Here is a 15708-nt window from a genome sequence, read left to right on the forward strand (position 1 = left end):
CAGTGTTTCACTACCCACATTGTAAAAAGTTTCTTCCTTCTATCTAGTCTGAATCTACCCACCTTTAGTTTTAAACCATTAGCCCTTGCTACAGGCCCTACTAAAAAAGTTTGTCCGCATCTTTCTTTTAAGTCCCATTTAAGTATCGAAAGGATGCAATAAAGTCTCTCCTGAGCACCCTCTTCAGGCTAAACAATCACAGGTCTCTCAGCCTTTCTTCATAGGAAAGGTGTTCCAACCCTCTGATAATTTTGTGGCCCTCCTCTGGACCTGCTCCAACAGATCCATGCCTTTCTTGTACTGAGGGCTCCAGAGCTGGATGCAGTACTCCTGGTGCGGGCTTCACCAGAGTGGAGTAGACTTGCTAATTAAACTGATTTATGTTTACAGATGATTAAAATTAGCTCAGTGAGCACTAGAAAGTTTCTCTACAATATTTCCAAGTGTGAGGTCAGAGGCTAAACTTATTTTAGTGATCACCACTTATATCCCCAATTTGGACTTGGCTGCTGACAGCCAAATCCTGACAGAAGATTTAAAATTTATTACTTAGTTTTTTTCTGTCTTTCCTATTAAAATAAAAATTATTGTTATGTATGATGGACTGCTGTTTGATTTACAGGCCCTAGGGTCCGTAAGGAAGTAGTTTTAGGTTTTTTTAAACTTATTTTAAAAGTTGACACTATTGCTCTCACTGTGTTAGTTAAAGCATCTACCTTCACCAATCGATCGTGTTGTCTCCTGTCACAATTCAACATTGCTCCTCTGAAAACACCCAAGCAATTCCAGTTTGAACCAGCTCGAAGTCTGCTTTGATCTATTCTGATCTCTTACCAGTTGTGTAATACAGAGCTTACACATAAATTAATCATTAATCCAGAAGTACTCTTACAGTGGGGGAAAAAAAAAACAGTAGTACTTGCACAAGGATTAGCAGTTCAAGTGCACTTGATATACATTTACTCTGAAATCTTGGATATCATGACTCAGCTATGATTTTCAAGGCCACTAAAACCTAATTTGATTAGAGTTCTCTTCTTTGCAGTTCTCTCCAGTTACTGGAGAGCCATGAAGAAGAGCATCTGGTCCTGTATACTAGCTAAACCCTTAAGAAAAGCTGCAGCATAACTAGCTCAGATAACAGTTTCACTGACAATTATTTAGAACAGTACAAGATGTTCCTCGCTACTACAAAAGACATTTGAGAAAGAGAGAGAAAGGTACATGTGGCTTTATTTTCTTTTCATTAACACCACCAGAATCTAGTGTCAAAATGCTTATGTCCTGATATCATCCAGAATTTGATCCAAGTTTTAATTTTTTCTTTCCTTCATTGAGAAAAAGACCAAAGAACTAATGAGAGATTAGCATGATAGCCACAGAACTATAAAAATAGACTTCATGGCACAAGGGATACATCTAGATTGTCTTTGTCGGTACTGTTTCCATGACCCCACAAAGTTCTGCTTCATTCGTTAATTGGTATGAATTATCTGGTGTCCAGACCATTCAGATGAACAAACTCTTGAGCCAATTAGCCAAGTCCTTACTAAGTTACTAAGTTTCAGGTGGAAAATTATTTGGGGCAATGTGCTCCTAAAGTGATCATGGGAGATGCAACATAGGGCAAATTCTCTTTCCAACTGCCCACCTTCAAGATACAATAAAATATGTCAGAAACTTTCCTTATGTATAAGGAACTATATTTCATTTTATAATTTTAACATTTGATAGCCATTTGGGGGGATCTTGAAAATTATTTTAAAAAAATCTAATCTTACCAGGTCAGATTCTACCTGGTAAGGATGCTGGGCAGTTGGTACATGCATAACTGCACTTCCAAGAAAATTTGCTGTAAAATTTATCCCACCATTACAGCAAAAGTTTTTGGTGTCAGCAATTTTCCTGGAGCCTGTCTTAGGTTTTTATACCCTTTTGGTTTTCAGAGAAAACCTTAACAATGAAATCCAAAGGTAGCCTACAAGGTCACAAAATGAAAATCAAACAGCCTCTGAGTCTGAATATTTTACTCGAGGTTTTCAAAAAACACTTTTGGTAATACTGCTTCACAGGTGACAGTTTCAGCCGCATGTAATGTTGACAGTCAGAGATTTTTCTACATTAATGACATATAAAAGCTCAGAAACAAATTGGAGAAAAAGTCTGCAGTCCAGAAACTCAATCTCCATTGAATGAGAGAAGAAATTTTCTGCAACAAACCTAGTGCCACTTAAAAATCATTAAATCAAATCTACAGAATGCAAATCTCAACTGGTGTAAATCGTTCCATTCTTACTGCAATCAATGTAATTATATAAAGGATTTGAGGCCACACACATAAGCTCAACCAACAATTGCCACAGCTGCCTGAAACAGCCCAAACCAAGTAGATATCCTTGTCTTTATTTTTTCAAATCCTCAAAAGAAAAGCAGAGAATTGCACTACAGGTTTGTTAGATTGAGGAATATACACAACTGTGAAATCACTGTTTTTATGAAAGGCTTTATAGATCATTGCCATTTGTGCAAACACGTAGGTATTTTTTTCTACACTCTTCTGTCATGGAAGATATGCACAAGATTCTCTTCATGCAGCTTGACAGATAATAAAATTAATTTTAAGTACAACAGCAAATCAAGCATTCATGATGCCATAAAAACATCCATCTACACAATGATGACTGAAATCTAACATAAAATTAATGAAGGCATTTAAGTGGCATTATGATTCACTATTAAGCCATGCAGATCTTTCTTTCAGAAACAGATCAGGGTGGATTTTGGGTGTGGTTTTTTTTGTTTGTTTCAAGAAAAGCAGCATTAAAATGTATTTTTCTTGCTTTTTTTTTTTTTTATGTTCCTATTTATGGATATGACCCAATCTATAAATACTATCTCTGAATTTTCTGGGGTAAATTATATACACAGTTTTGGGAATAGGCATGAAGTAGTGAACTTAAACAGTGAAAACCCAACAACAGGAATGACTTCAGGGAAAAATTTGCTTTGAAAGTAAGGGATAGGAACATCTGGATACCATTGTAGGTCATTACATCATCTGGTTCTGATGTGCAACCAAGAAAAACTTTAACATCCACTCTGTGATACACAGGGTAATTAATTCCTCCATGCTTTCTCTTGTGTGCTCTATTTCAATCCTAACAGCTTATAAAGCAAGAAAATCCTGCCATCCTTCTCCCCTCTCATGCAAGATGAGGTAGTGTTGGCAGGCCAGAAACAGAGAGCACTGATACCTGCTCAGCCCACCCTACGCGCTACTCCAAGGAAAGTAACCCTACTAGCTGGATACCTAACCGGAGTTACATTTTTCCAGAAACAAAGGCAGTAAGGAAGCACATTGGGAAGTCTCTGTATCATATGCTGCATTGTTCTAGACAAACTACCTTGGGATAGTAGCCATGTTAACACTAAGCTACATACATAATAAATTACTCCAGAGTCTGCTGTATAAATATTACCTTTAGCAATGATTTCACATCCGCTATGAATCAGAACTTCTTATCAGGATGCTATTAGATCTTCATAGTACTTTCAAAGACCCTGCAGTCTTACAGTGCATTCATACAAGAATAAAAAAAAAAAATTCTGGGATAGGACTAATATCTACACTTGACATCACCTTAAAACAAACAAAAAACCCCCAGCATTTGCAATGCAGCCAGAACTTGTTCTGTATATTGAGCACCTAGAAAAGAGGTCATAAAACATGAACTGGGCAGAAAATGTTAAATCAGGAAACAGAATTTTTAATACAAAGAAACAATTTCCATCTCAAAAAAAAAAATCAGACTTCTGAAATATGGGAGGACACAGCAAGAGAAAGATTAATGATTGTTTATCTTGTTCTCACTTTTCTTCACCAAATACTTAGCTAATGACCACTGAGGACAGAAGCCTTTGCTAGATGGATTTTTCCTGTGAGATTTCTGGCTGTTCTTATATTCTTAATCTCCTTCAAAATGACTAAAAACTGTAACCCCGAACAATTATGGTTTTTTATAAAACAAAGCCAGAGCTATTCAACATCCAGCAGCTCAAGAATGCCTCAAACCCATGGCAGGTGAATTGCTCTTATTAATTTTGCCAGGAATTTAGGGCATATTATGAAGGCAGAAGCACTGCACCGTGTCTGCATTGTTCACTCTCTTCTTGCCAACCTGCTACCGCACAGCAATCTGCATCCAACGCAATAAGGACACTTCAGGTACTATAGATGAGGCTGTGGATGTACAATGAGTTTAAATAACCTCACCCTTCTGGATAGTCCACCATCATGCATATTCACCTTTGTCTTTTCACTTGTCTGCTACATTCCCTACCAACGCATAATAGTTAAGAAAGAAGGATCATGACATTAACATCATACTTGCTGCATTGCACTGATAACCTTGTACATATCTCTTTCACTTTTGTTTTACTCCTGTTTTATAGTTGAGAAATGACTGTCCCAAGACCCTTAAAGCAGCTAACTTGATGCCTACAGTACAGCATACTGCTGCCTTAAGCCAACTTGACCTAAACCCTAGGTGCAGCGAGCAGGAACATCCAGGAACAGCCTGGTCTAGTGGGAGGTGTCCCTGCCCGCAGCAGGGGGGTTGGAACGAGGTGATCTTTAAGGTCCCTTCCAACCCGAACCAGTCTGTGATTCTGTAACTGATGGTGCCAGTACTGCAGATGTTTCTCTCTACAAGAGCTATACTCTCCACTCGCAATCAATGCTCCTAATTCTTTCTGATACACACAACAGCAGAGGGAAGGTGAGCAGAGGAAAAGCTGATAGTATCACACGGTATTTCTGCTTAGAAAAGGCTCTTTTGCTAAGAACAGTACACAAAGAAACAGGCATGCAGTCAACACACCACACTGAGAAGTCTAGAAGAGGAAGCAGGCAAAATATTTCGCCATGTGGTTACAAAATACTTAACTTACCACCACTTTATATAATATGGGGTCATATGCCATACCCATTAACATAGCTGAATTTACTGCTGTCTTGGTCTCTTTTCCACCCTTCCGCTGGCACCATTCTCTGTGTTTTGTTATTGGCATTCTTCTACAGGCTATTCAAATTATTTTAATACTACTCATAAGGATCGCACTGAAAAAGCTACTCAAAGGTTCAGAAGGTATTTGTCTGGTGTTCTACTCCCATATTCTACAGCAATAGTCCTGTATATTTTCCATAAGGTTGGGAGGGGAGCCTGCCAAATACTGAACTAGCCTGCCAGGTGGCACAGAATTATTTTTTCCATCAGCAACACAAAAAATACAGCAGACACACAAATATTTCATCAGATATGTTCACAGGTCACACCTGGCACAGGGAAGTATTAAGCTTCTAAAGTAAGTTCACTCCTTTTCAATAAGCAGAGACTGACATTTGGCAGAATAAAAACATTTGATCCATCAGTATTTCACAGTGAAATTAAACAACTACAGATCCCCCAAAGACAGACATCTGCACTTGAATCTTTTAGAAGAATTTCATTTACATTTTTTAAATGCACAAATAGCTTGACTTTTCCTAGGCCAGTCCAGACTATTGGAGAAATGCAGACAAAGATACAGAACAGAGGTATGTCTATGTCTTTACAAGCATTCAGAAGGATAGCAAATCTTCATTTTCCAACTAACTCTAAAAAGAATTTTTGAGACTGTCATTCCCAAAAGCCTAAGAAGCATGTCACATGCCCCCCAAATTCTGAGATACCTCTAGGGAATAATCTTGGTGGAAGCGTTATCCATTTTTGAAGCCTCAAGCTTTCACATACTCAAGCTTCATTTTTTTCTGGAATAGGACGAAAAGTGTACTTTTTATTAAAAGAAAGATCATAGTTTCTCATATATATGTGACACTGAGCCTAGAGCATTATAAAACCCAAATACCACAAGAGTCAACAACACTACATTTCAATATCATTTAATTAAAATACTAATCTTACAGGCTGCAGGGATCACGAATATCAGAAGACAAACCAAGGATGGAGGGAAAAGCGATGCGAGTCTGAATGAGAAGTAACAGCACTAAAAAAGAATGCTATTTGAGTTTAAAAGAGAATGAAAACATCCTACAAAACAATATCCTGAGGAGGCAAAAAAAAAAAAAAATCCCAACAAACCACAAATAAAGAGAAAGAAAACCTGAAAAATTGCAAAGGAAGGAAAATTCCCTTTTATAGGCTCTTCTCGTGAAGTTTATTAAAATAAAAGGTGATCAAGTGGTTCCACTGAAAAGTCTGTAATTCAAAGTGAAGATTGTAAGAAAAATTTAAGTATCGTTTTTGCAGAAGAACAACTTTGCCAGTCTGCAATGATGTAGCTAGAGAATGATTAACAACACAAAGGCTGATCAAGAGACATGCAAGAATGCTCATCCCTTGGACAAAGGAGAAACCAGTCTATGCTGGATTGGTAGTTTAACAGGAGGATGAATGTTTAACTGAGATGAGCTACCGTGGCAATAATACCAAAAAAGGGAAGAAATAAACAGGTGAAGTAAGGGCTTTAGGAGAGGTGATGGGGAGAAATAAACAGAGGTGGAGCAAACACAAGTAGTTTTAAGCAAATTAGATGGGCTGTAAACCCTGAAGTACCTATCCAATGGGGAAAACAGGGGAGGGAAATTTCAGGCGGGCATAAGAAATAAAAATAAATTATTTCCGGAACTCAGGTTTGCCTACCTGATAGGTCACCTGTTCTTGCAAGAATGTTTAAATAAAATGGGCTTCGTATCGATCACTGCCTGAGCCATGGTTGTTGGATAAGGAGCATTTCTCACAAAGATCTCAGGACTTTCTGGAAAAAAATTCAGCCTCCTTGAAGAGTAGGGAAGGTGAACAGTTAAAGTGTTGACAATTACAGGTCACTTCTGGAAAACCTTTGTTTGTATGTAGTTGATCACATGACAAATAGATTCTGGAAATATGCTAAGGCAACAGTTCTCAAATGGGAAAAATGTTGCTCATTACATCGCCACCATCAATAACAGGTAAGAAGGTTTTACACTTAACCATATGCATCAAATTTAATATAAATAGGCTTTTCCTATCAATGAAGACAGAGGAGCAGAACACAGGTTTCTCAGAACAGTAGTGCTCTGAGCTCTTCGGATTCAAGTCTGGTATAACTGTATTAAACACACTGGAGCTATTTTACATTTACTTGGCTAGATGGAGTTCAGAATTTTTCTTTGTGCACTTAGCACTTACACGGGGATGAACATAAGAGAAACTAACACAATATTTCATAAAAACATGCAACTCTAGTTGCAAGATACCAAGCCAAAACTTTATAAAACAGGAAGATCCTCAAATGTTTCTTCAAGTGCTTAAAAAAACCATAAATTACTTTATCCCAGGTACTTTGTTCATCTGCACAGATATATCAAAGCTTCCCTCTCACACATGATTCTACCAAAATTACTAACTCAGTTTTACAAAACTCCCATCACCCATAACACTACCCTTATTTTCATGTTAAAAAAAATATCCTAAGTTTTTTCATTACCTGCTCTTTTTTCTGATGAGTATTGGTAAGTATTATTGGTCTCCAGATGCTACTTTTCCTGGCCATTTTTTAAAAGTTATTTGGCAGTTAATTTGATGGTTATGTGCTAAGTTTTAGACTTTTTTCTGATTTCACACACTTGTTCCACAGTTATAAAGCTTGCATTTTCATAAATAAAAGTTGCTGAATGCAAAATACAATTATACATTCAAACTGATTTGTATGCTTTAATGATCAATATTACCTGGAGAGAACCCGCACAGAAAGCATAAGCATTTGCACATCAAGGCCCCAGATTTCAAATTGTATTTGCTTCTTGCATGGTTACAGGACTGTATCCCTATTCATACAAAACTTTAAATACATGCTAAAGGATTGTATTATATACCTGAAGACACCTACAGACATTTTCTGAGGAGTTCTAGCTTCAGAACAAGACCTCAAATTCCTTAATTTCTGTTAAAAATGTTTAACTATTTTTGTCTGTTAAAATCATGTACATTGGGAGGAAAACTTCTCAAGCAACTCTCTACCTATGACATCTCTGATTTCTTTTGATTCATATCATATACTGTTTCTGAAAGCCTGCTGTCTATTCGTACTGATTACCAATCCTAAAATCTAAATTTGAAAGAATGAAGCCAGAGGAGGTGACTCAGATGTGCATTGAACTTGGAGAGAAAATACACTGAACAGACCCATTGGTGCATGCTTCAAATGCCACACAGCAATATCAATAGCTACAAAATTTAGACAAAGACACTTTGGTGACCAGAGGGACAAATGATCAAGCCACTGCTTGTAGACAGCAGTATTATTGAATCTCAAAATTAGCATTGCATATACTACTAAATGTAAAATTGCTAAGAGTGGGGATTATCACCACCTGGCTTCTTCAAAAAGATCTTTCTACATATACAGCAATTTCTAAAATGTTAATGGTGAGAGGAACTAAACTGCCATGATTATGGGCTAACCATATTAACATGTACATAACACCATAAAAATTCCATGCAACTGCTCTGTAGCTACTGTTCATTACAGACATGTTAACAAAATCCTTTATTTGTGATATAATATTGCACAACACTATCAACTACCATAAATGATATATACTTTGCTGTTGACACTTTATTTAAAACTCTCATTATCTACAGATAGCAGGTTTCCTACGTGCTCTTAAAACACAGGAAATTAAAATAATTTTTAAAAAATCATATGGTTTTGGGCTTCATTGTGAATTTAAAACCCACCCAGACCCATTCATATAAGAAAGGTTAAGCGTCACATTTAGAGTGCACATATTAAACCAAGATAAAGGCTGTCTTGCTAACAAGAATTGCCTTAGGACAAATGCAATAGGCCTTAAAAATATAAAAAGTTAAAAATAGCATACTAGTAATACAAGGAGATTTTTAAATTCTACATAAATGTTTTGCTTCCACTGGGTGTCCACAAGTCAAGGATGTGAGCATCCAGACTGGGACTCCTCATGCCACAAATCACTATTCATGACTGATGTATAGTTTCTCCCCTCGGGAAACCTCTTAGGTTTCAACGGAACACAGATTCTTTCAATGGACTAGTAGGCACTGTTTTCTGATCAATTTTTTTCAGCAGCTCTACCAAGGATGAAAATGATATGCCATCAGAGCACTCATTTCATCACTATTATATTAGCCACTTATCACTACTACTCACCGGTTAGTATGTACTCTATGTTTCCATCTCTGCCTGAACTACAAATAATAACAGAGTTCTATCTCCTAACAAAACAGTAGAAACATTTTATCAACTTGGATCTCCACCTTATTTGTGTTACAGCACCAGGAATAAGATGTCACACTGGCCACTGCTAAAGGCCAAATTACACAAGATCTGCTTGAAGTCTACAGATCAACTTTTATCTGTGGTTTCTTTTTAAAACTATTGGCTGTCAGTTTATGCTGGTTATGGTGACTGCAGCTGTAAATATCTAGCTACTATTAGGGGAAAAAGAATTAATGTAAGCTTGTTTTGAACAGAAAATTGATTACCTTCATGAGTTACAAGATTTCACAATAATTCTATTGTGATTACATGGGACATCTAAAAACAATTCCTCATCTCCCAGAGGTATACCAAAGCCATCTTAAAGAAAGGATCAGGATCAAAATTACTTACTATGTAAGAAATATGCATTGAAATTATTAGCAGACTTACAGGTAGTTAAAGCCACAGAGTGTTTTTTAAAAGGCTATTTCGTTTTCATCACTATTCTCACAATTTATTTTCCTGTCCAAGGCTAAAGAGATACATGTTGAAAAATTCTGTCAGGATTCCTCAAAGTCTTCATCAGTCATCTCAAAGAGAAACAAAACAACCTTTCCTCTTCTCCACCCCAAATCAAAGCAATGCAAAACATGAATTACAAAAATTGGTGTAAAACAGTGGATATATCAAGCCCAGAACACTGCATACGTAGAATTTTTTTATTATTTTGCTGTCTTCACACTTTCACCAGAACCATATTCCAAATGCACTCCATGTGATAACTACGTGCACAACGTAGAAGTGATACACTTGAAAAAGGCATTTATAAGAGGGAAGCATTATGCTCACACACGCTAAAAATTACTAGAAGTTGTAATTTTAATGTTCCACACCACACCCCATCCACCCCCACCCTGGAAAAAAAAAACCAAACCACCACACACCACACCAAAAAGCCAGCATGCACTTTGGCATTGAGTACTATTTTATTTTGCCAGGGAATATGATTTAATAAAATAATACATTGTTGACTCACCACAGCGCGTGCTATGTCTCATCTATAGGAAATAGTTCAAAGGCATCAACTTCATGCATGGGTTGCCATAGCTGATACTTGAGTCCGGCCTGCTGCTGGTACAGGTTTCTATACTAGCCCTAAGCCCAAAAAAAGAGAAAGAAATAGTTGGGGTATATTTTTCAAGTCTGATAGACACAGAAAAAGTTAACCTGGAATGTCAGTATTTGTACATCACATATAAAAATTTAAGATTTCCCTCTGATAATACCATAACACATCCAGTATCTGTACCATAAATTTCCCTTCTTCCATGCAAAGAAGAAAGGCTAGAGATAGAAAATCATATAGAATGAAGTGTTGTTTAAATGGAGAAGGTGTCACGGTTCTCGCTCTCAGAAAAAAATGGAAAAAAAAGATAAAATCAAGGCAGGCAGAGCCTAGTGTTCAAGAACTCAAGTTCAAGACTGTTCAAATTGCAACAGATGGCACTAAAAATCATAAAACTGTTCTAAAATAAATATTTTAGTTTCTATCCTATAGCTCTCACTATAATAAGTTGAGATTTGTACACAGTCATCTGTCAGTAATACCTGGGGACTGAAGTTAAATTTGACTTGGGACATTATGAACAGCTTTAAAATCTGTGTGATGAGGATACACATAGGCATAAGAAAAGGCCTGTGAATTACTGCTGTTTATCAAATTGGCATCCTCTTAAAAAACAAACGGCAAAATATATGAAAAAAAATATGTTCAAATGAAAAAGTGCTTTCAGTGAATAAACTTACAGACAATCTCAAGGTATTGCGTAAAAAGCAAATGTTATGGTGTTAAGATCACGAATGAGAGGAGCAACAACCAAACATGTACCACTCTGGTGTCTAACCACTGAACAAAATTAGGTGACTAATATTAAGTGGGAGGTTTGGGCAACATTTTCTTAACATTGTTTCACAACATGTTTTCAAATACCTCAGAAGAGAACTAAAACTTTGTACTTAGAAAATTACAAATCCTTATGAGAAAACAACTGCTTAACCAGATAGGGCCCACGACACTTCACTGAACTGGTACAAGAGTTGCGCATACTAAGGCTCCCTGAAATCCCACTTCAAATAGCAATTCCCTAATTTCCTGGGTTGTCTGACCTCTTAGTGTAGAATCCCGGTGAAGCACCTATTGACTTGACTTGGAAGGCTCTTCTGGGCTTCCAACTTTTACTGTTTATTACAATGTGAAAAGCTGACAGTAGTCCTTGGAGACTAACACATCCAAAATTTCCCATGTCACCACTGTGATGCAACAAGGATCTGCATTCATGTGGTCATCAACCTCTTCTTTTCCTTGGACAGGAGAAAAACCTGGAAGCCTAAAAATACAACAGCTGCTTTTTATTTTTCTTGCTGTAACAAGGGCTCTGACTCTGTCCAGGTATAGTCTGGGATATCATAAAATACAAGAATTCACATCCCTTCTGTAGAGATGAAGCTGAGGAGAGCATTCCACTGTCACTAGTGAGTTCATGTGCCAAATCCTCTATTAAAAATATCACAATATATCACACAAATAAGACTGAAAAGTATCAGGACTTGAATTTCCTGCCCTTCTCTTCTAACAACTAGCCAATACTGATTCTAAAGCTTGCTAACAAAGCTATGGCTATCAGGCTAAAACACAGTATAGCAGCTCAAGGAAAGCTGTGTAACTTTTGAAAACGGTGGACAGGAGACCATTAAATTCTGTCCCATCCCCTGTACTGTTTGTGATCTATACTTTAATCTCACTATCACAGCGTAAGAGAAAGGAAACATAGCTATGACACCTGATATTTCACTCTAATTAAAGTTGTACGTTGCTTTCAGCTTCAGATGGTTACTTAACTACAAAAGATTTTTTGTTTCTGTGAAAGACCATTTTTCTTATGTCTGCCTCCTCAGATGGTGCTGTAAGAAAGAAAGAAAAAAAGAACTCACAGCAAATGCTGCAATTTTAATTTTAACTGGTGCCCTTTTATGAGGGTTAATTTCTCTTGCAGGTGGCCTTCAAAGCAATAAGCATGCAAGAATCATAGAAAAGGGTAGCAGAATACGAGTGTTGGAAGCCATATTTATACCCAGTATTGTGGTCCAGTGAAGTGTCTCTCCTTTTCTCCTGATGACATAACAGGGCAGCAACTGTGGTAATCTGCAATCACTAGGCTTTTAGGTTATAATTTCTAGTAGGGCTATTATAAATTCAAAATGTAATAAGTGGAATGGGAGGGGCTATTAGTATAGAATGCTTGCCATAAAAAAAAAAAAAATTAAAGAAATTCCTTTGTTTTGAAAATTTATCAACAAGCTGGTGATATTTTCTGTTATTTGGGAATTGTCCAAAGAACGGGTTAGCTTTGACTGAACAACAGTTTAAGAGATAACCAATTCTAAAGCTGTGGACCTTTCTCTAAATGCAGCTTTTCTGCATTCCAAATCTTAATAAAACTATGATGTCGTCTGCAAAAGCAATGCTAAAACCCTCCTCCTTTGGGCCTGCTTTAGCTCTCACTTAAATTGCACGAGTTTTGCAGTGGACTGCAAACTAAAAGCGAGCTTTATGACATTCTTCAATACCATGGTAGGGAAATTTTGATAGCTGTCCTTTTGCTTTCACAAGCCAGATCTGGTACCGTAACGCTGCTGGAAGATATTTTGTCTTACAATTATTGATCCAGTACAATTTAATCTCTAAATAATGGCTGCAAACATGCCAACCACTGACAGCGGAAAAAAAAAAAACCTACAAGAAAACACTCATCCCCAAGGTCTGCTCATAAAAATCCCCTCCAGTGCACACACATATTTGTAACAATGAGAGGGACATTTTCTAATATCAAACAGGCAGGCAGGCAGCTGAAGGCAACTTATTTTTCATGTTAAGCAATTTTTGCCCTTACCCTATTTAGGAACATCCCTGTAATCCTAATACTCCTCAAAAAAATCATAATGACAACAGGACCCTGACAAATTATGCATAATCTGAAACAGCAGGAGAGTGCAATGCACAAGAGTGCAGTTTCCTAGGAGTCAGGGAGAAAGAGTATTGTTAAATCACCTTTGTCATTCACATCTGTGTCCCCTTAAGACAAAGTCATTAGTTGAGCCAATTGAAAAGATAATTCTATGCCACCTTTCCTAGCAGGAAGACTGAGCATACAGCAGAAGCACCACAGAAGAAAATACTACTCCAGACTGTTCCTGGGTAATAACTACAGAGCAATGCTCTGAAAGAGGGTTAAAATACCAGCAGTTTGGTGCACTCCACTTTCCCCAAGGCATGGGAACCAAATATAGTTCACATGTGGGCAAAGACAAACAGCCCATGCAGTACCAACACCATCCTAGTCTATCTTAACCTTTCTCTTTTTCTGATGCTGGCCTTGCATGACCAGCTCTCTGTTCTGTAGCAAGCTGATTTCAGGCTTCTCCTGATTATTTACAATATACACATTCACATTTTCCTCCTAAAAATTTCTACTCTATGCCCTCATTTTCTTCAAAATCCGTATTTTCATATAGAGTTGGTTAGTCTTTAAACAAGTCTCTGGCAAAACTCACAGTGAACATATTAGAGGAAGGAAAGGCTGCATTGAGGATATCGTGAAGCTACGCAGCAAAAAGAACCCATGTAAACAAGCTTACAATCACTCAGTACACAAATGGTGTGAAATATGTCCATCATGGTTCATGGGGAGCAGCACCTGCTTATTAAACAATGCTGTAACACTTAATTATCCAAGTGAAATTTGGATTATTTCTAATAAGGCCTCTCTGCATTAAAAACACAAACAACATTTCTTCCTGTAGCAACAGCTTTTCTGCCAGAGGATTTCCCTGCAAAGCAACATTGATTTCACTGCAGTATCTACAGATTGTTAATTGTCTTTTGCAAAATAACTGGCCTGTACCATGCTGTAAACACTTCTCCCAAAAGCTCTTGGTGGTTCTGTAAGACCCAATAGGCTGGGTTGTTCACTTCCATCTGACAGCAATGCAGAAGAGTGATGACTACCTTAAAAAACCACTTGCTTAGAAACAACCCCCACTACCACATCCAACACAGTTTGTCAAACACTTGCTTCTCCCCACGCATGTTTTTTTTTATTATTCAGCCACTTTGCAAATGGCAAAGGACTTCTGTCCTCTGGATCTTCTAGTTGCTTATCATTATCCTCTCTTCTTTTTTATTATTACAAACTCAAATTTTATATGGCTCTGTATGGACCATTTAACTCACATAATGTAATCATTTCTACTTAACTGCAAGCCAAGACACCTCCTTCCCCCAAAAGCCCCCAAGCAGTGCTAGAGGTGATGAGGCTGAGTAAAACACTACTGTTTACATGAGCCAGCTGGTAAAGCACTATCACACTCATGTCCATGATCTGCTTCTGCACTGCTCTCACAACCACCGGTCACCTAACGCGCCCAAACAGAAAAGCTCATACACACCCGAACACAGGAAAATGATGCTTCTCTGGTCACAAAATATAAAGCTGCAGCCTTCTTGCTTCGGTTAGCAGTTTACTTCATTAACCTGTCTCTCTCTCCCTCTCCCCCATTTTTTTTTTTTTAAACAGAAATCAATATTCATCACCCCACCCTGCAAAAGCAGTCTGTCATAGAATATTAGCATCAACCACCTACCATTCCGTGCTTGCGAGCTATTCTCCTCGTCCAGAAACCTTTTCCCCAAACTGCGACATTAGGTGGTATTTTTAAAATCACATTCCAAACAGCGCCACAGAAAAGATGAGATATTTATAATAATAAAAACCAAAAAGATGGGCAGTTGGAGTCAAAGTAAATCAATGTTTTCATCTAAAGAACAAAATTAAAGCCTGGGGGAGAGGGTAGAGCAGAACAGAAAAAGGGAGGCAAAATGTCTGATAATAATGAAATAAAAAGGGGGGGGGGAAGAGTGGCTTGCTGAATCACGCTCTTTCACTGCCTGGAAACCATTGTGCAGCGTGATGCTGGCTGTACCATTGTGGAACCTACCAGAGGAGACAAGCAGGGAGCTTGGGGAATGGGGCTGCTATGGCAACTGAAAGGAGCACACATGACGTCAAAGCACACAGAGGTCTCGCAGGGGGAGGGAGAGAAAAGTCTAATCTGCAGCCACAGCTACCGCATCTCCTGGTGAATCAGGGCACAGAGCAGACTGCAAAGGGAAGCTGAGTGGTGTTCTGTAGCATTTACCAGCAGCAGCAGCAGCTCAGGCATCTGCAGCATCAGGGAGCTAGTCAGTACAGAGAGGAGGTACTAACAGCAGCGTAGATCTGCTCTTTTGTTTGCATTAGCTGTTATATGAAGTCATAAACACCCATTATCCTAAAAAAAAAATCCAAATATTTGAAATTCATGTAAGTTTCA

The 15708-nt window shown here is 37.8% G+C and overlaps 1 protein-coding gene across 7 annotated transcripts in view; it reads right to left on the minus strand.

Moving 5' to 3' along the window:
- MAPK10 (mitogen-activated protein kinase 10) overlaps positions 1-15342 on the minus strand; it is a 171137-nt gene extending 155795 nt beyond the window's left edge. For 6 of the 7 annotated variants that reach the window (XM_063335094.1, XM_063335098.1, XM_063335095.1 and 3 more), the window contains exons 1-2: positions 14980-15340; positions 10316-10434 (exon numbers count right to left, since the gene is read on the minus strand). The gene's annotated coding sequence lies outside the window, so the exon portion shown is untranslated. Of the gene's footprint in view, positions 1-10315; positions 10435-14979 lie in introns of all 7 variants that reach the window. The other variant, XM_063335101.1, reaches the window with a different exon arrangement.
- Between the last annotated feature and the right edge of the window lie 366 nt (positions 15343-15708).

Source organism: Chroicocephalus ridibundus, chromosome 5, assembly GCF_963924245.1.
Source record: "Chroicocephalus ridibundus chromosome 5, bChrRid1.1, whole genome shotgun sequence".
NCBI lineage: Eukaryota > Metazoa > Chordata > Aves > Charadriiformes > Laridae > Chroicocephalus > Chroicocephalus ridibundus.